The 22283-nt window shown below is 34.5% G+C and overlaps 1 protein-coding gene across 5 annotated transcripts in view; it reads left to right on the top strand.

Moving 5' to 3' along the window:
* The window catches only part of SSBP2 (single stranded DNA binding protein 2), a 313722-nt gene that overhangs the window by 118356 nt on the left and 173083 nt on the right, over positions 1-22283 (top strand). The gene's annotated exons all lie outside the window — the stretch shown is intronic.

The following is a 22283-nucleotide window of genomic DNA, read 5'->3' as shown; positions in this document are numbered from 1 at the left end:
ACTACTCTTGAAAAATTCATTGGACCATCTATTCTTTTTCTTTGGTTTTAAGAAACTGGGTGTTATTTTTTCTTAAAAATTAGAGTTATAACTTCATAGCGAAATACAAATGAGTGTTTAAGTCTTGTTGAAAAGCTTAAGATACAAGGTTAGTCTTAATTCCAAGTTGTTAAACGTATTTTTTTACCTTTAAGCATGCCTGATTTGTGAAATTTCAGATTTATAACAATGAAGTAGTAATTCTTTATTCCACAAAAGGAGTCATGAGAATACTACAAATGATAAGTTTCTCTTTTGCACATAAGATTTAAAAAGTACTTAAAGATACTATTTTCTTCTTTTTTATACCTTTCGGTTACATATCAAAACTATCCTTTATACTGAATAAATTTCTACAACTAAAACTTATTGTGAATTAAGGGAAACAGCAAAAGATGCTATGCAAAAATGAAAATGTGATTTTTAAAACTTTTTAAAATTTTTTAATTCTGAGTGGAGGACAGTAGATTGTCCCTGGCTAAGTGATGTATATTGAGAATTTTGTTAGAATAACTGCAAATGTGATTTTAGAGAGTTGATGGTATTAGGAAGTAGAATTGTAGAAAATAGGAGGGGAAAAAAAACCAAAATTTTTTTTTTAGGGAAAAATTGCATTTAAGAATAAGATAGTATTGTGACGGGTCTGGGAAAATACTGTTTGTAGAATTGACCATAAAGGAAGGACATCTTGAGTTTGGGAGGAAGGAAACACAATGTCCTTAGCTTGGAGGAGGTGGAAATGGGGCTGGAACCTGAGGAGATATCTGATGGTAACTACCTAAAACTTAACCAGAGGGTTATTTGTTATTTGTTTACTTGGTAGAAGGGGGACATCATTCTGTGTGAATAGCCTTAAAAACCAAAACCAGGACTCAAAAGGGAAAAAGACCTTGTTCTTCCAAATGACATACTTCAGTCTCAGACTAAAGAGTTGAAATAGCCAGGAGAATTACAGCCCTAAAGTAGCACTAGGAACAGTGTGCAGGCTGAAGAGAAGGGAAATTTTGGGCATCTGGCAGGGACTGTGTAATACTTTAACCGTGTACTAAGCTGATTAAAGTGACTGCTTGTGCTTGCCTCATCTGACATTGATTGTATTCATAAAGCTTGCTCCGTACCAAACAATAGCTCTTGGGTGAGTGAAACGGATGCTTTTGCATGTAAAGAAAATGTAGAGAAAATCCAGGTAAGGCAGAATCTAGGACACAGTATTTATGGCGGAAAGTAGAGCAGAGATCCAACCATGATGATGATAAGGAATCTGGCTAGAGTGGGATACTTGCATCTCATCTATCTCCTACACCAAAAAGACACGTCTAGCTTTGACCTGCCATTCATGGGAAACATTTTTGAAATACCCAATAATTTTGACAACTAAATGGCATTCGATAGTGCCAGTGTTCTACTCCAAAGGACAATAATATTTGTGAAATCTACATTTTAAGGAATTAATTATGTAAATAATTTTTCAAAATTCCATTGTATAGAAAAATGCACCCTACTGTTTACCATAGAGATCTTACAGGGAATACTGAACTAATTTAGCATGTCTTAGAAGCATTAGATAAATCATCATTGTCATAGCCTCCTCCTCCACCTCTTCCTCATCATCATCTTCATCATCATTGTCCTATTCATTTTGCATTCATGAGGCATTTTCAGTATTTCAGAGAATATTGACACTTGTTAGCTTTAGAAACGCACTTAAAATTCCAAAGTTTTTGAGCATGAGCATTGGCTAGAAGTACAATTGAAAGTAGAATAGATTTTCAAGGAAGAATAATCCCTTAGCATGTAATTTGGTCCTAAAAAATGTAGTTTAGAAAAAAATTAAGTATTTGGATTTTATAATTCATTATGAATGTTAGCACATGCTTTATCAGATGTTTTCTAATTTTATCTTAAATATTAGTTTTAAGAGATTTGATTTATTTTAGGCAGCATTTTTATTATACCTTTAAGCCAGTTTAGTTTCAGTGATAATATGTCTCCAAAATTGTCTTTTAAATGAAGGTTTGTGAAGAGGTTGACTTACATAATTTTATGTTATAATTGGATTTTTAGAAATACATTTTTTTGTAGCATAATTTTATGGTAATTTTCATGAGTAGGATTTCCTGACTTCTTAATAGTAGATAGTTTCTGAAAATAATCAACACAATTCATGTTTAATGTGCAGATATAGAAATTTGAAAGACTCAGGGAAGAAAATGGGAAACAGGAACAAACAATAGGATTGTGGCAAAATTCTAGAATTCTGTATTTCTTTATTAGAGTTCATGATGGGACCATTTCTGTAATAGTAATTAATATGTATACCTACTGCCTTTCAAGGTAGCTCTCAAAGGAGCATTCTGAAAATATTTTGTTCAAGAGCTTCATCTTTAGAATAAAAAAGTACTTGCATGCATAAATTCTCATATGTTTAAAAAATAGTCTTGTTACTTTATAGTCTTTGTTTATATGATTGATAATGGATAATGAAAAATAGACTACTTTTTTAAAAGAAATGATAGAGGCGTAATGAGGTGAATAATGAATAATCTTTTTAATTAAAAAATAGCCTAAAATGTTAAAAATGATTACCTTTTGATATTGGGATTATGCAAAATACTTTCTGTATTTTCCAAGTACTTACAGTTAATTTTATATTCGGGAAATGTATTTTAAAACAGAGAAACTTTTACCTTTCAGTGACTACCTTACAATGTCTCTTCAAAATTAGAAAATAACTAATTTAGTAAAATATCACATATTTGAGGTGGTTCTGTGTTTTTATATGCTGTAGGCATTTATGAAAGACTTTTGCTTTTTGTATGTGCACATATACACACACATATGTATGTGTACATATGATCTATAAACTGAATAGATGTAACTTTTAGGCCATTGTATAACTTTTAATAAACTATTTTTTTTGGTAATTATTATCCCAGAAACATTTTTGGCTTTTATTTTAATATTTTTTTGGGGGGGGGGTTGTTTTTTGACCTCATTAGAATATGGATTTTTGTCACTCTATTATTTTATTTGCCAAGTGATCATTGATGCAATGTTCATACCCTTTCCCTCAAAAAATTACCTGTTCATACTTCCTGTGAGAAAAAGTGAAAACAAAATAAAACATTTAAGATGAGTAAAACCTTGATCTTCTTGGATTTATATTTAAAACGTATTAAATATTTAGCATCTATATGCAGTGCTATTTGTAAAATAATGACACATTTGGAAATCAACAGTAAATAGTATACAGGCATGCACTTTTGGGTGACAAAGAGAAAACACAAGGAAATGATTATTATACAAGTTAGAATATGGGAAATGGGAAGAGGTTATGATTGGGATGGGGCTCATGGAAAAGGCTTTTGAGATATTTGGCAAAATTCTATTTTGCCTGACCATGGTGATGATTAATTTATAATAACCATGTGCTTGCTTTATAATATTTCATAAAAATTCCATACATTTATTTTGTATTTTTTCTGTATTTGTAATTTTGAAAAATGTTAAAATAGCAAGATATTAAAATATAGTTAAGGTAATTAACTTTAGAAAGGAATAAACACAGTATTTTCCAATGTATTTACGGGTATTGCTAAGGTTCCTCTTTGAGAACTGATGGCAGGAAAATACAGTGATGATCTCCAAACAAATCTGTTTCTTCTCTGCTATGGTAGATAGTGTGAAGTTATGTCTACCTGTTGATTTTCTGGAGGGGAGTGGAAAATAAGATCAGAAATGCTGGAGGAAAGTTTAATAATTAGGAATTTATCATATGAGAGAGTATAGAGATTTTACTACGGAGCCATTATTTTGCCACATGACTGGGAGATAACTAACTTGGTACTGTAATTTTTATCCTGAGTGAGAACTAGGTTTATCTGAGCTGTAAAATTATTATTAGATGCTACAATATTATCATTAAAAGTAAGCCATCACCTCACATGATTAAAACTAATACATGCTAACTTGTAATGTTTATTGAACTAGCTTTTCTTTTCTCCCCATTAGTATGTTTCTGTTTTACTCTGAAATCACAGGCAATGCTTTTACGTGGAGTTAATTAATATTTACTAGATTTTTTTTGTGCTTCAGATTAACATAGAGTTGTTTTATTTAACAATTCGTTTCTAATTTCATTCATTTCCTAAGAAAAGTATCAATATATACTATTAAACTTAATGAGAAATGTATACAGTGATTATAATTTTAGTTCTCTGGTATGAATGAAGATTCCTTAATTGTCCTAAAGCAGTGATAGAGCCGAAATATATCATTGCTTTAGTGTGGTGGTAATGAAATCACATTATTACAATGAGCTCTTGGAGAGCACAGTATTCGATTTGTTTTTCCCTGGGGTCTGTCAAATAATAGATAGTTCGATAAATGTTAACAGAATATAGTAGTCTGTAAGTCTGGTAGACTGGAGAGGTTTTAAGTTGTTCAAATGTTCAGATAAAGTTGTAGGCTTAAGTTGTGATTGTTGATAACATGATGCTGATTTTTGTATTCTTGCCTAAGAGAATGTTTATAACATCTAGAAAGGATTATGTTATAGGTTTGTCATGATAGGATACTTTTAAAAAATGATACACAACATGTAATATTATGTAAATCAAACAATAGGAGAATAATGTTTTTATTCATACCTTATGAAAATTGTTTTTGCAGATAATCATATATTATATAGGAAAATACTTCTGTAGAAAGTATAACATAGTGAATATAGTCAATAATTTTATAATAACTTTGTATGGTGACAGATAGTAACTACACTTATGGTAACCATTTTGTAATGTATATAAATGTCAAATCACCATTTTGCACACCTGAAACTAATATATTATATATCAGTTATACTTCAATTAAAAAAATACATTTTTCTAAAAAGAAAAAAAACTATTGCAGAGAGTTAAGTACACCCTTTGCTATGATAACATCTTCTGTGTACCTCCCTGATATTCCTGTATATTAGATTTTTATAATGGAATGTTTTCTCTAATGATTGGTGAGCTTTCTCAGGGAGGAGGCTTTGTCTTGTCTTTTTCATCCCCTGTGCCCGGCATGGTGCCTGACATGAGATGTTCAAATAATGTGTGGTGTTTACATAAATGAATGATTAAATAAAATATTATCTAAGAAGTTTTTGTTATTTTTTAGTTCAATGTAACTGGATATGTAGTTTTAGGAAGGTCATTTAATACTACCTTTATTCATTTTGTATTTCAAAACAAATTTAGATAAGACAGTAATCTGTAAAGACATAACAAATGAATCAAAGCAGGTAGCAAAGCCTTTATATCTCAGGAGGCACGGCACTAGGGAATCTAGCTGTGAACAAAATAGATACAATCCCTATTCTCATGGGCTACCATCTAGTGAAAGAGATCTTTTCTCAAGAAGTTTGAAATGTCAAGTAGTAAATTACATGGAGAAACATATTATAGTCTTAGATTGTTAGATCAGTCAGAATGTGTATTTAAGACTATGGAGAGAGCTGGCAAGTACACATAACATCGGATGGGGGTTGTTTTCAGTGTATAGTAGCTGTAATTAGTACCTGCTCAAATTAATGTATCACATTAGGCTATAATTCTCCTACACAGTGTAAAGTAGAGTTGTTGTTTTTTTAATGTTTATTCTTTTTTTTTTTTTTTTTTTGAGAAAGAGAGAGTGTCAGAACATGGGTGGAGGAGGGGCAGGGAGAGAGGGAGGCACAGAACCTGAAGCAGGCTCCAGGCTCTGAGCTGTCAGCACACAGCCTCATGGGGTGCTTGAACTCACGAACCGTGAGATCATGACCTGAGCCACAGTCGGATGCTTAGCCACCTGAGCCACCCAGGCACCCCTAAACGAGAGTTCTCAACAGGATAGGAACAAATAAACTTAGATTTAAAATCCATTAAGATAATAAAAACTGTTGTAGGTGTGTATTAATGTTTATCAGTCAGTATATACGCATTTGTTCACCTCAACAGGTTCACTTTTCACCTTATATGCTGTCTTGTTTCTACCATTGTTTTCATTTCTGATAGGATCTAGTTTAATTTCTTTTGCAATGTGTAAACTTTATAAACCACCTTATATTCTTTCTAGCATAAGGTAAGTTGTTTATTTTTGTTTTTGTTTTTGTGTAAGCTGTGTCCATTTGAAGAAGCACGTCTACCGCTTTACACGTGGTATCTGTGTGTCTGTAATCCCAGCTTGTCACTGTGCCTAGGAATGCTTCTGGGTGGCTTCAAAGTACTGCAGATAACTATATCAGCTATGTTTCTTATTTCTTTTGATCCTGGGGATTTCCTGTAGGGCAATATGTTATGTCAGTCATTTGATAGAAGACATGAATAATAGGAGACAAGCAAAAAAAGTATAGGCATTTTGGAAGAAATCTACTTAAAAATATTTTATAACATGGGTGGCTCAGTTGGTTAAGCGTCGGACTCTTGATTTTGGCTCAGGTAGTGATCTCATGGTTCATGAGATTAAGCCCTGAGTCAAGCCTGGCATTGAGCTCAGTGCTGACAATGGGGAACCTGCTTGGGATTCTCTCTCTTCCTCTCTGTCAGCCCCTACACCCCCTCAAAATAAATAAATAAACTTAAAAAAATTTACACCATAATTTCTAGCATTAGATAGATACTACAAAATCCTTAAAGAAATAAATGGAGAAACTAATATGGAAAAGAGATAAACATAGTAAGTATGACTTTATTGACAGCTTGTTTCATTGTGAAAAATAATTTATTTTTTCAAAGTATATGGTTTAAAGGAATTTCATCTTTTTTTTTTAGATATTTATTTATTTTGAAACAAAGAGCACAAGCAGGGAAGGGGCAGAGAGGGAGGGAGAGAGGGAGGGAGGGAGGGAGGGAGGGAGAGAGAGAGAGAGAGAGAGAGAGAAAGAAAATTCCAAGTACGCTCCATGCTGTCAGGACAGAGCCTGATTTGGGGCTTGAATCCACTAAGCACGGGATCATGACCTGAGCTGAAGTCAGACACTTAACTGACTGAGCCACCCAGGTGCCCCTTCTTTACTATTTTTGATGCTGATATTATACTACCTGTGATTATGTTGCCATAGAGTAATAACATAAAAGCAAAACTGATAGAAATAGGATACTCTTTCAAAAATAATATATAATTCTAATGTACTATTAGAGATATGAAATTCATAAATTTAAAAGTCATATGAAATAAATTATTTTAGAGGTTTTTAAAAGGAAAAACAAAATGTGTCTAAATACTTTAGATTTGTAGTGTAATATTTCTGTAGCCACTTGGTTTTCTGTTTATATGTTACACAACTTGATTTAAAATTGGTATATTTTGGGGGGCATCTGGCCGACTCAGTTGGTAGAGTGTGTGACTTTTGGTCTTGGGGTTGTGAGTTCCAGCCTCATGTTGGGTGTAGCAATTACTTAAAAATTAAATGTTTACACAACAACAAAAAAAGTCCTCCCCAAAATTGCTGTATTTTGTAGACAACTTAATACAACTTTATGAAAGTCTTACCTTGTTTTTATTCCTTTTCCCTTTGATAAGAGGGAAAAAAATTAAAAATACTGGAAAAAATCATGTTTAATTTACCCCAATCTAGTTTTTAATTATTATTGTATTTCTTGGATTTTGTGGGCATTGGTAGTGAGGTTAGGGGTCCACATCTCTGTTGTAAAAAAATAAGTGCCTCACAAATTTAGGTGTTGTATCTTTGAATATATACTAGAAATTAAAAAAAAAAATAGTTACTTAGCCAAGAATTAATGGGCAGGGCTATAATGATGTGACATGCTATTTTGTATGAATAAGAATGTGTTATCTGTTTTCAGACTTCATGAAATATTTACACATTTGATTCCATTTATTTTGAGTATAAAGGTCTTCTCCCCCCCCCACTACATAAATATGACCTGATACTTTACTCTGTCTCTTGGGTTTAAAACCACAAACAACTACTATTATAATACAGGGAGTTATTTGCAGCCAGCCACAGTAGATAGATGTTGTCAGTTGTCAAAGTTTAGGTGCTAATTTCTGAATCTTTGAACTTTCTAAAAGGAAATTGTCACAATCTCTTCAAAAAGAAGGTACAGATATTTTTTAAGTGGTTTTTATGATTTTTCTTATGAAAGTCAAACTTTAACTTTAAAATGTGTGGTATTTTGGAATGCTGGGGTGGCTCAGTCAGTTGAGCATCTGACTCTTGATTTCAGCTCAGATCATGATCCCAGGTTGTGGGACTGAGCCCTGCATCGGGCTCTGTGCTGTGCATGAAGTATACTTTGGGTTCTATCTCTCTCCCTCTGCCCCTTTCCCCTGCTCGCTCTCTCTCTCTCAATAATAAATGAATGAATGAATGAATGAATGAATGAATGAATGAATGAATAAATAAATAAATAGATAAATAGATAAATAAATAAATAGTGATACATTAAAATATCTAGATTTTTAAAGAAGAAAGGTGTACAACTATTCATCAGTGTATTTCTATGCAGAATTATCACTGAGACGAGTGATTTTGGTAGATATAACTTAGAATCATTCTGTCATTTCTTTATTAACTCTTTTTTGAGAACCCATTTATATACAAGTTACTTTGAGGCTGTGTGAGAGGCAGAGACATAAATATTTCTCTCTCTAGGGATTCATAATTTGGACAGGTATATGAGCTGTATATCATGAGTTAGTTGTTATGAGTATAATATAGATAATACCTGTTATACTGTATGAGTTTAAATAATCTGTGCACTGACTTTTGAATGACAACTAGGATTTGGATGAGAAGAGATGTGTGTGAGAGGGTATATCAGAGAAACAGGTTGACATTGGAAAAATATAAGGTGTATTTAGGGAATAGTAAGCAGAGCTGTTTGACTATGGAGTAGAAAAATCAAACACAGGATTAATGCTTAGCTAACAGATAGTAAAATTTTAAAACTGTGAGAACACTATGAAATTATCCTCTCATTGCTTTTATGTTGAGTTTCCCAGACTCTTGGCCTAGAGGTGAGAAGGAAGAGAACACCCTAGAGGAGAGGCTCTTGGCCTCTTCTGTTTTACCTGAAGCAGTTTAGTTCTCCTTTCCCATTTCTTTCAATTTTCTCTTTCTGATTAAATGGAATGAATCTCCATTTAAGTCATTATGCATGCCATAAATGAATCTTTTTTTAATCCCAGTGATTGTTCTCCTTTGTCCTTGACTAGTCATCCAAACCAGTCAAATCTATTGCCTAAACATTCCTTATGCATGTCTTCTCCTCTCTAATCTCACTGCAGATGCTTAAGTTCAAGTCTTTATCATGTCACAACAGCCTTTCACAGCTGTTTCTGCATCTGTCTTCCTTTACCCCCTGCAGGGTTCAAGAACTCTTCCTTATGGGTTCTTGGTAAGACTCTTAAATAAGCATCTCTGTCTCTCTATCTCTGTGTCTCTTTATTTTTTATATATTGCCAGTGTCAGAACCCAAAACAGTCCAACAATTTAAAATAAAAGAGTTCCAAAATGCTTATTTGGTCCAACCTACTTATTTTACTAGATAGGGAATTTGGTACCCAGAGAAGTAAATGATATGCCATTGTTTAAAAGTTGAGCAAGGTTTTGTGAGGAAAACTCAGGTTTTCCAAATATTCACTGATAACTATTTCAACTATACTAGATGAAACTTCTGTTATGCCTGCAATGGAGAATCATTTTTTGAGCATATTCAAAAAATAGTAAATTATCTTTTAGGACGATTAATATGAGGGCATTGTGTGAGAGGAACTGAAGAAAGGGAAAGGACTAAAGGTGAAAACTGGGGAGAGGCTTTCCTAACAGTCTTGGTAAGAGCTGAAAAGCCTTCGAATGAGGGTAGCAGCAATTGAAATTGAAAATGAAAGATGAAAATGAAGGATAATAAAGAAGAGTTGTAAGAATCAAGGAAGACATAAAAATTTTTTAAATTTGTAGTCAACACTACCGATGGACTTTGTGATGCCATTAGCAGAAATCTGAAATTTGGAAGGAAGAACATAGAGAAAGTGTATTCAGCTATAAGAATGGGTTTAATAATGAGAGAAAAAAGGTGAGTTAAGAATTGAGGCCTGGGCTCACAGTTTGTGAGTTTGAGCACCACATCGAGCTCTCTTGCTTCGGATCCTCTGTCTCCCTCTCTCTGCCCTTTCCCATCTTGTTCTCTCTCTTTCTCTCAAAAATAAATAAACATTAAAAAAAAGAAAAAGAATTGAGGCCTGGGGGTGGAAATTTATTAAAAAAAAAAAAAAAAGCTCACATTTAGGGGGTGATAGGAAGGAAGGAGCTAACATTAAGACAAGGGGAAAGTACCACTCAGTGAAAGGTAAATACTTATCACACTAAGGGTAGACTCACTTAGATAGCTTGCCTGGTGTTTTCTATATAGCCCAGGAAATTTCTCAGATCTGTTCACTAGTTCAGGTACTTTTAATTTGAACTCTAGGGCAACTAATAAAATTTGTTTGGTATTAATGTACTATGTTGAGTTCCTAAGATATTCAAAAGCTGTTTATGGTTTTTGAAGCAAGACTTAAGACTCAAGCATTGTCAATGCCTGAATGATCTTTATAGGCCACAATTTCATTTTAGAAAGCAGTCATGTATTGTATAGGGGGAGAAGTAGATTCAGATTTAGGAGGAAAACTAAATGGACTTAAATGATCCATGACTTCTTCCAGAAGTTTTTGAAACTTAGAGTAATAGGGAAATCTCTATATGTTAGCTCTCTTTCTTCATTACAACTTTGTTTTAGCAATCATGTATTGAATTGCTTATTAAGAGCAATGTAAAAGTTCTCATACCTAAGGGAAGTAAACATATAGGCTGTAAAAATATATCATGTTCAATTTTGTAGTCTAGTATCTTATACTTAATTGGTACTCAATTAATATTTGATGAAGGAATCTAAATTCTTGAGGCATGCTATTTCTAAATGAAGTGCCCTACTTCCATGGGAACATTGTACTGCTCATATATGACCCATTCAATATTCCTTTTTCTTGCTTTTCCTTGATCATTGCCTTATCTTCCGTATCACCTTATCTTAGCCCTCCTATCATCATTATCCTTGGTTTGTCAGCTCTGAGATAGATATGAAAAGAGAAAATAAAGGAAAATATTTCAGAGCTGAATTCGTATTATAATTTTTATTATGGACAAAAGCCCAAATACATAAGAGAAATGGAAAATCTTTAGATATCAAAAATGACTTCTGTATTGCTTACAATAGGATACTTTAATGTGTATTAGAAATTATGGGGATGTTTTCCTTGTGCAAATCTCATCAACAGATAGCCCCATACACTAGACTATCTTCTTTCCTTTTTTCTCTAACCTGGGATATTCTTGTGAAAGGACATTGGGAGCTTGCTATAAATTAAATCTGTAAACCTATCCTATCACAGGTCACCTTCCTATGTACTCTTCTTATCTTTTCCAGACGATAAACATAACCTTTGATCTTTTTTCACTATTTTCCTTTGTCAGTTTTTCCTTCCACAGGGCCTACTCCTTTCTTTATGTCTAGGATTTTAATTTTATTCACTACAGAGACATACATAAAGTAACAATATGAACACTGGGAAGTTTGCAGAGAATTGGGAATCTCAGCAGGATTTTATGTTTGAAATATAAATAGAAGTTACTTGGTTTCATCTCCATGTCCACATTCCCAGTGAGATTACTTATTTACATTTACTTACTTGAGGGGCTGGTGAGGTGAGGGAGTGGAGTGGGTGGGGCATTTTAAGTCTCCTATTTGGGAATCATTCTTACCTAACTCCTGTCTTGATTGCTTGAGAGCTCAAGTTCAGACCAAGGTAGGTTTGAGCTGGCACCTCTGCCTGGTCCTTTAGAACTTGTGGTGTGCTTGGAAACCTCTCACTTTCTAAGTGGTCTCTCCTGGAGGGCGCAATGAATAAGGAGGGCACTTTGCTAGCTGATCGTCCCTCAAAGGTTCTTTTCCTGCCCCTTCAGCTGCCTAACATTTAGTTTTCCATCAGCTTGTTCACTTGCTGAGACTTCCAGGCTAATTCTGCTGGTGAGAGAAACTAGGCTTTTGTGTTTTCAATGAATGTTTGGTATTAGTTTCTTCAGTTTCTTGGCAGTGTTACTGAGGGAAACTTTCTGCTTTTTATTACCATCTTCACTTGCTCTTGACCAGCTCCTATATTTTCCTGTGTCAAAGTGGTGCATCCAGTTAGATCATATACTGAGGCCTCTTTCTTATCTGAGAGATGCTTGTTTCTAGAACAAAAATGATTCCTCTTGCTTAGGGACCTTCCTGTTCTGATTGTTTCCCAGACATTCTCTGAATCAAACTCCTGGGCTTCTTTTCCAAATTTGAATTCTATTAAACATTGATAAACTTAAGCAGTTTCTACCCATGGAAAAAGATAGGCTATCCTCTTAAATACTTTGCATGACAAATCGTACAAGTAAAATTCTGCCTGTTCAATGAGGACTTTCCTAACTATTCCAACGTAGGTAAATTGTCCACATTATATATTTAAAATTTGAGATAGGCTGTCTGCGTTCTGATTTTCTTTTGAATCAGATTATTAGCTTAAAATATTTTCCCTTTCTTATTGTTTTTAAAAACTTTTAGAGTTAAAGTCATACCAAGGCTGAATTAAAACAAACAAAAAATTTATCTCAGTAATTTTCTTTGAAGTAAAAAAGAGCCAGTAGGATTTTTTTTCTTCTTTTACGAAATTTAAGAAGTGATAATTATATATAGTTTTCTGTAATTTAAATGTGTATGTCATTCTCATGGGCTTTTAATATCTATCTGGAACAAAAGCAGCTGTTGCTTACCTTACTCATATCAAAAGACTAAAATAGCAATAATGGGAGGTGTTTAGGGAAATAGAGTTGATTTACTTAATTTGGATTTAAAAAAAATTGAGGACTTTTTAAAGACTGCAATTTCGCTAAAGCCCTTTTAATTAGTTAGTTAATTAATTAATTTTTACCCAATAATAGAAATTAATTAGAAATCCAAAGAAGGAATAATAGATCTTGTTATTAAATATTTGTAGAGAAAAAATTGTGCATATTTTTCCCTTGAGTAAAGTATAAGTAGATAGATACTTACTTTACTCTAGTGGTGCTGTCAAGGATAAAAATATAAGAGCTGTCTTTCTGTTTTGGAGAATCAATGAGTTGAGTCAGAGTTAATTCATAAGGTAATTCAATTTAAGGTTTTTATTTTTGTAATTTTTTATTTAAAAAGAGGAAGTTGTGTTTTTTTTGTTTTTTTTTTGTTGTTGTTAAAGAATCTCCTGAGGGAGGATCACCTTTTAAAATAAATAACAAGAAATACAAATTCTACTTAATAAAATATTTTTTAGAAGATTTAATTCCACATAATGAAAATTAGAGAAAGGAAGAGAATAGGAATCAAGGATAAGACCTTGATATTTAGGAAAGCTCTGAAAGTCAAAGGTTAATTTATATATTAAACTAATGTTCTAATGAGAAAAAAATTTTCAGCCCTTTAATTCAAATATATAGGTAAATATTGATCAGATTCATTTAAAATACTTAAAATTCTTATCACATGAGATCTTTGTATCTTTTCATTTTAAGGGAAAAAAATGCTCTTTATTTATTTTTTTTTTTAGTTTATTTATTTATTTTGACAGAGAGCATGGGCACAAGTTGGGGAGGGGCAGAAAGAGGAGGGAGATTATTCCAAGTAGGCTCCTCACCGGCAGTGTGGAACCCAGGTGGGGCCCAGGAATCGTGAAATCAGACCTGAGCTGAAACCAAGAGCTGGACATTCAACCGACTGAGACACGCAGGTACCCCAAAAATGCCCTTTAATTAACCTGGTCCAGAATATTAAAAGATAAGTAAAAAGTACATTTTTATCATTTGGAAAGATTGGAGGAGATACTGTTAGATTTCTCAGTTAATATTTTCATTTTCAAGGAGAAATAATATATATATATATTATTTACTATATGTATGTATATACATACATATACATATATTCTTGAGAGAGAGAGCGTGAGTGTGTGCACATGCCTAAGCAGGGGAGGGGCAGAGGGAGAGGGAGAATCCCAAGCAGGTTCCACACCCAGCATGGAGCCTGACATGAGGCTCTATCTCAGGACCATGAGATCATGGCCTGAACTGAAAATCAAGAGTTGGATGCTTAACTGACTGAGCCACCCACGCACCCCTACAATGTATTTTATAATATCTTGTATATTCAGTGATGTCATTAAAAAGATCTGATCATCAGTGCATATCTGTATGAAATATTTAAATTTTAAAGCTGTTGAGATATTTTGTTTTGTATTATGAATTAAAATATTTAGTGTTTAAGGCCTTTGTTACCACTTTACCTAGATTTGAAATTATGGTAGCTTTGTGGCCAAATTTATTTATTTGGCTTATTAAAAATATAAGTAAGACTATGCAAACTAATACACCATGTTTATACTTGACATTTAGTTTATAGAGTTTAATTTACCATACCTATGCCCTGTGCTCAGAAAAAAAAAAAAAAAAAATAGAAAAGATTTTGTCTTTGGAGCATCTACAATTTTCAGAATGAAAAAGACAATCTGTAACTTCCTGCCTGCTAGTCATTTCCAATAATTTTAGAAAACTCCTCTCCCCTTTTAATTTTAAAGCTGTTTTTCTCGTGGATTTTCCTGATAATTACTTTAATAAGATCAGTAGAAACGATACCACATTTTATCAAACTTATTTGATGATGTATTAAGAATGTATCTAAAATTTAAGAATTTCTTCTCAGGTTATAAGTCAAATGATTTACCAAGAAAAATCTTGTTTTTTGCTATATCAACACACTATGCAAAAACAAGTAGAGATATCACAACATTTATACTCACGATCAGTTGAATTGTGAAGATTTTATATAATAGCATCCTTCCTATTAAGTCAATGAGCACCATATTTAAACATTAATGTCTTTAAAAAAATACATGTGTTTTTAAACAGCTCTGAAATGGATATGCATCTCATGAACAACTAAGAGAGTTTCATGCCATGATCTAATTATCTGGCAGTATTTTTCTCTCTTCCTAATGATACATAAAATAATTGTGATCATTGTGAGTATTAAGATAATGGCCATCTTATTGATGAATTGTGATTATGGTAGATATGTAGTGTTTCTGGACAGAGAAAATAGTAGTAAATTATATTTTTTCAATAGTCCACTCATCTTTTATACTTTACAGTACATGTTTTGGAGTGCCTGCCTCGCTCAGTCGGTAGAGCATGTGACTCTTGATCTCAAGGTTGTGAGTTCAAGCCCCACATTGGGTGTAGAGCTTACTTAAAAAAACAAACAAAAAAAAAACAGGCAAACAAAAAACAAAACATGATTTTTTCCTCATGTGCAATGTGGTAAATTATTTTGAATGATGGGATATACATATTTTCATTACTAGGTTCAAATTTTGTGTAAATTGTTTAATAACATTAAGCTATTCAGAAGAACACTTAGAGCATTATTTGTATATGTTCATTGTATATACTTTTTCAAAATGATAGTATAGAGGCCACAGAAGTGTTTTCATAAAATTTAACTAATAAAAACAGTTTTACGTTAAATGGTGAACCCAATAACAAATAATTGTCATAATTTCTAGTTTTTAAGTTTTTTGAGAAATGATTGTAGTTTTGTTTTTATTGTACATATTGTTATCATTTCAGGAGAACTGTTACTGGTTGAAGCCTCAACTTTTTTCCTCTTGAGCCTGATCAATCTTTTCATATCCATTGTGACTTTTTACATTTTTCCCAGATGGTGACAGTATCTCCCATCCCCCATATTCTTCTGCTTGTGACCTTGCCACTCTTCCATCAAGAGGTGGAGTCCAATTTCCTTTCCCTTGAATCTGAGCTGACCTTAGTGACTTGCTTGTAATCAGTAAAATATGAGGGAAGTGATGCTATGTGGCTTCTGAGGCTAGGTCAGAAGAAGTCTTGCATCTTTTGCTTTGGTATCTTGGAATGCTTGCTTTTCAGCCGTTGCTTCTTAGGATGCTCCCTCTTAAAGCTGTATCACCATTCTATAAGAAATGCAGTCCCAAGATTAGCAGTGTCTCTACCTTCCAGTCGTCTGAGGAAGAGCCATTAGTGAAGAAGCCATTAATGAAGAAGTCCTTAGCTGTTTGAGTTTTCCCAGCTGAGGCACAGATATCCCAGAGTCTGTAGAGATGGCCATTTCTACTGTTCACTGTCCAAAGTTCTGAACTATGTTCTAAGTTCTGAACCCATGAGCATAATAAAAAAGTTGTTATTTTATCTGCTACTAACTTTGGGAAGGTTTGTTATACAGCAATAGATAATGAGAATAGTACTTAGTATCTGGAAGTGGGGTGCTACTGTAACAAAAAGAAAAGGACATAGTATCAGCTGGTGGGTGGACAAGAAATCATGAAACTTGAGATAAATTCATGGAGACTATGAGGGCTTGAAAGAAAGTAATGCCAATATTATTTGAAACTGGAAATAAGAATATCTTTGTTATCTAGTGGCAGAAAGTTTAGGAAAACTGTCCACCTATGGTAACATGGAAAATAGAAAGTGTACTTAGTGAACTGATGCATCTGGCAAAGGAGGGTATGATAAAGAATGTCCAAAGTGTTTTCAACTGTTTCTTTTAGCTATACCTTATGAAATGTGGATGGGGAGAGAGGAGTTAAAAAAGAAATTCTTGTTTTCAAGCAGAATTTGGAGGAAATGTAAAGGGCTCAGGAAAGTTTTTTCCAGCCTGCAAAGGTTCACAAAGAGCCTAAGAATGAAGATCAAATCCAGAGCAAAGTTTGGAAAATGTGGTCTCAAGGTAAAAATGAAACTAAGGTGTAACTATAAAACCTTTTTTAAGATCTCAGAAAAATTTGAGGCGGCCCTCATAGATTCTCTTAGACACAAAAAAAAACCTTTCAGGAATCTTAATGGCACAACTTCCAGTTTTTCTCTGGTAAACAAAAGGGCTTCCAAGAATCTTCAGGACCTTGTCCCACAGCAGCCTCACAGAGGGCCCAAGGTACAGAAGGACTTATTTCAGTGACATCTGTGGGCATAGCATTTGCCTGAATGAGTGGGCTTATAAAATATGTTTTTGAAACATAAGAAACCTATAAAGCTTTTTAAAAGAATTCTATCGGGGCACCTGGGTGGCGCAGTCGGTTAAGCGTCTGACTTTAGCCAGGTCACGATCTCGCGGTCCGGGAGTTCGAGCCCCGCGTCGGGCTCTGGGCTGATGGCTCAGAGCCTGGAGCCTGTTTCCGATTCTGTGTCTCCCTCTCTCTCTGCCCCTCCCCCGTTCATGCTCTGTCTCTCTCTGTCCCAAAAATAAATAAACGTTGAAAAAAAAAATTAAAAAAAAAAAAAAAAAAAAAGAATTCTATCAGCCTGGGGTGCCTGGGTGATTCAGTTGAGTGTCCAGCTCTTGATTTCTGCTCAGGTCATGATCTCACAGTTTGTGAGTTTGAGCCCCACGTGGGTCTCCATGCTGACAGCACAGATCCTGCTTGGGATTTATTCTCTGTCTTCTCTCTCTGCCCCTCCCTTGCTCGTGCCCCTCCCACCCCATTTAAGCAAAAAACACTGATATAAATACTTAATTTGTTGCGGTCAAGTTTGTAGAAAGACTCAATAATAGTGTAATGCCTTTTGCTTTTATATTTTAAATATGTATGCCCTAAATGTTGATATTTTTTATTTTGTATTGTTTAGCATATTTAGTTTGAAAAGTTATAAGGAAAGCATTTCTGAAGGAGAGAATTGCCTTTCTGTACTAGTCTAATGTCTATTCTACTATACTATTTTGTTGCTATGGTAAGAAAAATAGGCAAAATAATTTGTAAGGAATTTAGTATTTTTCCTTTTTAAATTTGTGATTACTAGATTATATCTGGTTTCTCCCTTCCTTTTTCCTGTCTCATATACTCAGCTGTTCCTTACAATCTTTTCCTGTGATTCTGAATTATTTATAACAATGCCTAAATTGTTATAGAACATTGGTGTGGATTTTATTTTCTAACTAAGATACATGTAGGATCTTTAACTTTGTAGTTCCTTAGTATATGTTATGCATTATTTGTGATCCATGATAGAAATATCTAAAAATTATTACATGTGGTTTATCTTAGATTTCCAGCATCTAATCTATATCTTTTATTTTTAAAAAGGCAGACCATCTCAACACTTTTTAAAAAATTTGTTCCTTCTTTAATTAAAAATATATTTATTGACCTTGCCAGACACAATCCTTAGTGATGAAGATATGGAAATAAAACAGAGCCCCAGTGTTTAAAGAGCTTCTGTCTCATAGGGGACATAAGTCAAAAGATGATTGACAATAAAATGTGCTCTGCCAAAAAAAAATAAACAGCATATTATGGAAACATTTGGGGGATGGGCTTAAAAACCTAGCCTGCACAGTTGACAGAAGGCTTTCAGGAGGAGCTTTGGAGGAGATTAGAACTGGCTAAGTTTCATGAGTGCAGAAAAATTGAGATCATATTCTCCTCTGTCTCCTCACTGCCTACTACAGTGCCTAGAATGTAGTGCATATTTGATGGTGATTAAAAAGCAGGGATATCTACCTGAATTTTGATAGAGCATTTTGGGATGAGTTGAGAGAATAAGTGAAAGACACAGCCTGTAGAAAAGTTTTTGTCCTTGGAAAAATCCTCTCCTGAACCAGAGGCAGGCCTATTCATTCTCTCTCCCTCTCTCTCTCTCTTTCCCTTTCTTTTTCCTTCCCCACCTTCCATGATATCTACAGGCTTTGACCATTCACTCACTGTCTATTGTTTGTAAGCAAATTGCTATGACGTCTTGGTGACTTGTCCTAGAAGTTAAACAATAAAATTTAATATTTTCAGCATCCCTGTGAAAAGGCCCTTCTGGTCTAAAAATTATGTTCATTTGTTTTTGTTAAAAGTGTTTTTATTGAAGAATAGGGGGGAAATAGAAACTTACTCCTTTCAGTCTTGAATAAAGTAAAAATGATGTAACTGTACTCATCATAAAACCTTTAATGATATAACTGGCTAATAACATCCATTAGCCTGGAATTTTTGGCCTGGGCAAAAAGAGGTTAGGCATCTTCCCCTTCTCCTAACAGTGGTCCCATTAGCAAAAGCTCACCTTCAGATGTCAGGTTATCAGGCACTCCCTTTGCCATACATTCCCAAATGGCAACCCCACTGTGGGGTCCTGGATCTTTCAGATGATTTAAGATTTACTCTCCTCAGAAGAGTAAGAGCAACGGTGTTAATACCAGGTTACTGCTTGGTACTATACATGTTTAGAGAATAAAGACAGATTTCTTTGCATTTCTCATGAAGGAGAGGTTACAGTTTTTGTGATTAAGGATCTAAGTAGGGTTTGACCAGACTCTTTTTTTTTTTATTTTTTAAATTCATTTTTGAGAGACAGAGAGAGACAGAGCATGAGTGCGGAAGGGGCAGAGAGAGAGACACACACAGAATCTGAAGCAGGCTCCAGGCTCTGAGCTGTCAGCACAGAGCCCGACATGGGGCTCAAACTCACGAACTGCGAGATCATGACCTGAGCCGAAGTCGGATGCTCAACCAACTGAGCCACCCAGACGCCCTAAGCACCTGACTTTTGATCTCAGCTTAGGTCATGATCTCACGGTTCCTGAGATAGAGCCCCCCATCAGACTCCATGCTGACCGCACAAAACCTGCTTAGATTCTCTCTCACCCTCTCTGCCTCTCCTGTGACTCGGGTGCACATGCACATGTGCACTTACTTTCTTTCTCAAAATAAATAAATAAACCTTTTTTTTTTTTCTTTTTAAATTCTGAAACACACACACAAAAAGTCCACTCAGGTATCAGGGTGGGTTGGAGGAAACAAAACTAGAGGTAGGGATGTACAGACTGTTGTTTCACTTCCTGTGTCTGTGTAACAAAATTATACCAGGAACATAATGGTGTAGAGCTTTTGTTATGCTGCTGGATTCCTTCGTTGAGGAATTTGGATAGGGTGTAGTGGGGATGGCTGGTCTCTACTCTGTGATATTTTATACCTCTGTAATAAAAGATATCACTCCATTATCTTCTGTATGGCAAATTATTATCAGAAGTTTGTTGTAATTCCTTTTTTTTTCTAGATGCCATCAATATATATATATATATATATTTATTATGGGATTCGAATATAATACATCTATGTATGATACTTATCCTACTTGATGCTTTCTGAGCAAGTCGAATCTGTGTTTTGTTACATTTTACTAATTATGAAAAGTTGTCAGCTATTCAAATATCTTCAAATATTTTTTTCTGTAATCTTTTTTACCTCTTTTCCTTACAGGTGTGTTACAATTTTATATTGTCACATAGTACTTGAATGATCTGTTCTCTTTTTTATTCATACTTGTGTTTTTTATTTTTTTTAATTGTGTGTTTTGTTTTGTTTTTTTTTTTAGTTTACTCTTTGTGTTTCACGGTGAGTGATTTTTATTTACTTATTTTCAGGTTGACTGTTGATTTCCTCACTGTGTTGAGCTTACTGATGAGTTTGTCAAAGGCAGCCTTTATCTCTGTTACCGTGTTTTTATTTCCATCTTTTGATTTGATTTGATTTGATTTTCTTTTATAGTTTCCATCTCTACTGAAATTTTCCATCTGTTCTGGCTTTTGGTCAACCTTTTTACACTGGAATATATTAACATATTAATCACAGATACTTTAAATTTCTTGCCTGGTAATGCCACTAACTTTCTCATATCAATTTATTTCTTTGTTGGTTGACTATGTGCTTGTTTTTTTTTTTTTTTTTTTTTTTTCCTTCTTTTTCATATGGCTTGTACTTTTTGACTGAAAGCTAAATATCTTGTCTAGGACAGTGGAGACTGAGATAAATTTTATTCTGCTTAAAAATTGACATGCCTCTTTTTTTCCTAGTCCTTTCATGTATGGAGAGAGCAGTTAAGTTAATATAGTCAGGGGTTTTGCTGGGGTCGGGTTTTGTTGTTGCTTTGGTATCACTGCACTGTGGGCTTCAGATTTCTCTAGCATTATTTTGTGTTCAGAATAGAGGCTGGTTTGCTCAAGGGTTTAACCCAATATCTGGTCTGTCTTCACCCCAAAATCTTTAATTTGTTTCTGAGTCTTACACAGGGTCTCTTGTTACTATCTGGAACCTCCCCTAGAAGTAGACTCTTTATTTGTTACTTGATAATTACTGGCCTGGCAGTACAGGACATGGGGTGACATTCTTTGTTCTGAGTCAGCCTCAGTGTTACTGGAAGGTTGTTTCCCTGAGTCTCTTGGGTGTCACATTGTGAGCAATCCTGTCTTATCCCAGTGGTGGAGGACCACTGGTAGTAAATTCCAGATGTTTTTTTCTTCCTTTCCCTCCAGGGATGGAGGGCTTTTTTTCTGTTCTTTTCCTTCGGCTTGACTCTTCACCTGTGCTCTGAGGGCTACAGGGGTTTTTGACCTTTCATCCTTAGTTTCAGGTTTTTTGTTTTTTGAGGGGAGAGGGACTAGGTGGGACTTTGTGCTTTTTTCACAGTAGCTGCTTTTCCGGTCCTCCAGGTCTTCTATTTGAGGGAGGTCTCTCCAATCTCTTCTTCCCCCCCCAACTTTTTTTGCCCTCTGAGGAATGTGAGAAGACTTACTGAGTAGATGAGCATTCATTCCCCTGATGTTTCTGGCTCCCAGGGATTCTCTATTCTCATGCTGGTTCACACTCAGCCTTTAGCAGTTTGTTAGAAGTTTTAGCTGAGTCCTTATCAGCCTGTATCCCATCTGTCATCTGCTTTAGGTAGCCAAGTGCTCACGTCCTGTTTCTCCTTGGAGGTGTCTGTCTTACTTAGATGAGCTCTCTTAGGGGCTCAAGAAAATTTGTAGATTAACTGCCTTTTTTGTTTGTGTGTGATGAGGTTGGAAACAATACTGTTTCCAGCTTTCTACATCTTATGTGGAAAGCATATGAGTAGGTCCCTCAATACATAATCACTATTAAACTGCATCACTTACAGTACTTACTGGATTACACATATGACCTGAGAGATCCACAGTTAATTACCACTTTGATTTTCCTTCTGATACATTCCTTTTAAATCTCTGGCAAGAGCCCGATAATTCCTCTTTGCAACACTTCCCTCCTCATTCCAAACATATCTCTAAGTCCTCTTCTGAGAGACACAGTTTGAAATACATTGGTGGGGAAAGGAAAATCTCGTTTTTAAGAAGTAG

Source organism: Leopardus geoffroyi, chromosome A1, assembly GCF_018350155.1.
Source record: "Leopardus geoffroyi isolate Oge1 chromosome A1, O.geoffroyi_Oge1_pat1.0, whole genome shotgun sequence".
Lineage (NCBI taxonomy): Eukaryota > Metazoa > Chordata > Mammalia > Carnivora > Felidae > Leopardus > Leopardus geoffroyi.
The sequence above is the reverse complement of the archived record's forward strand: the minus strand, read 5'-3'. Positions and strand labels throughout refer to the sequence as shown.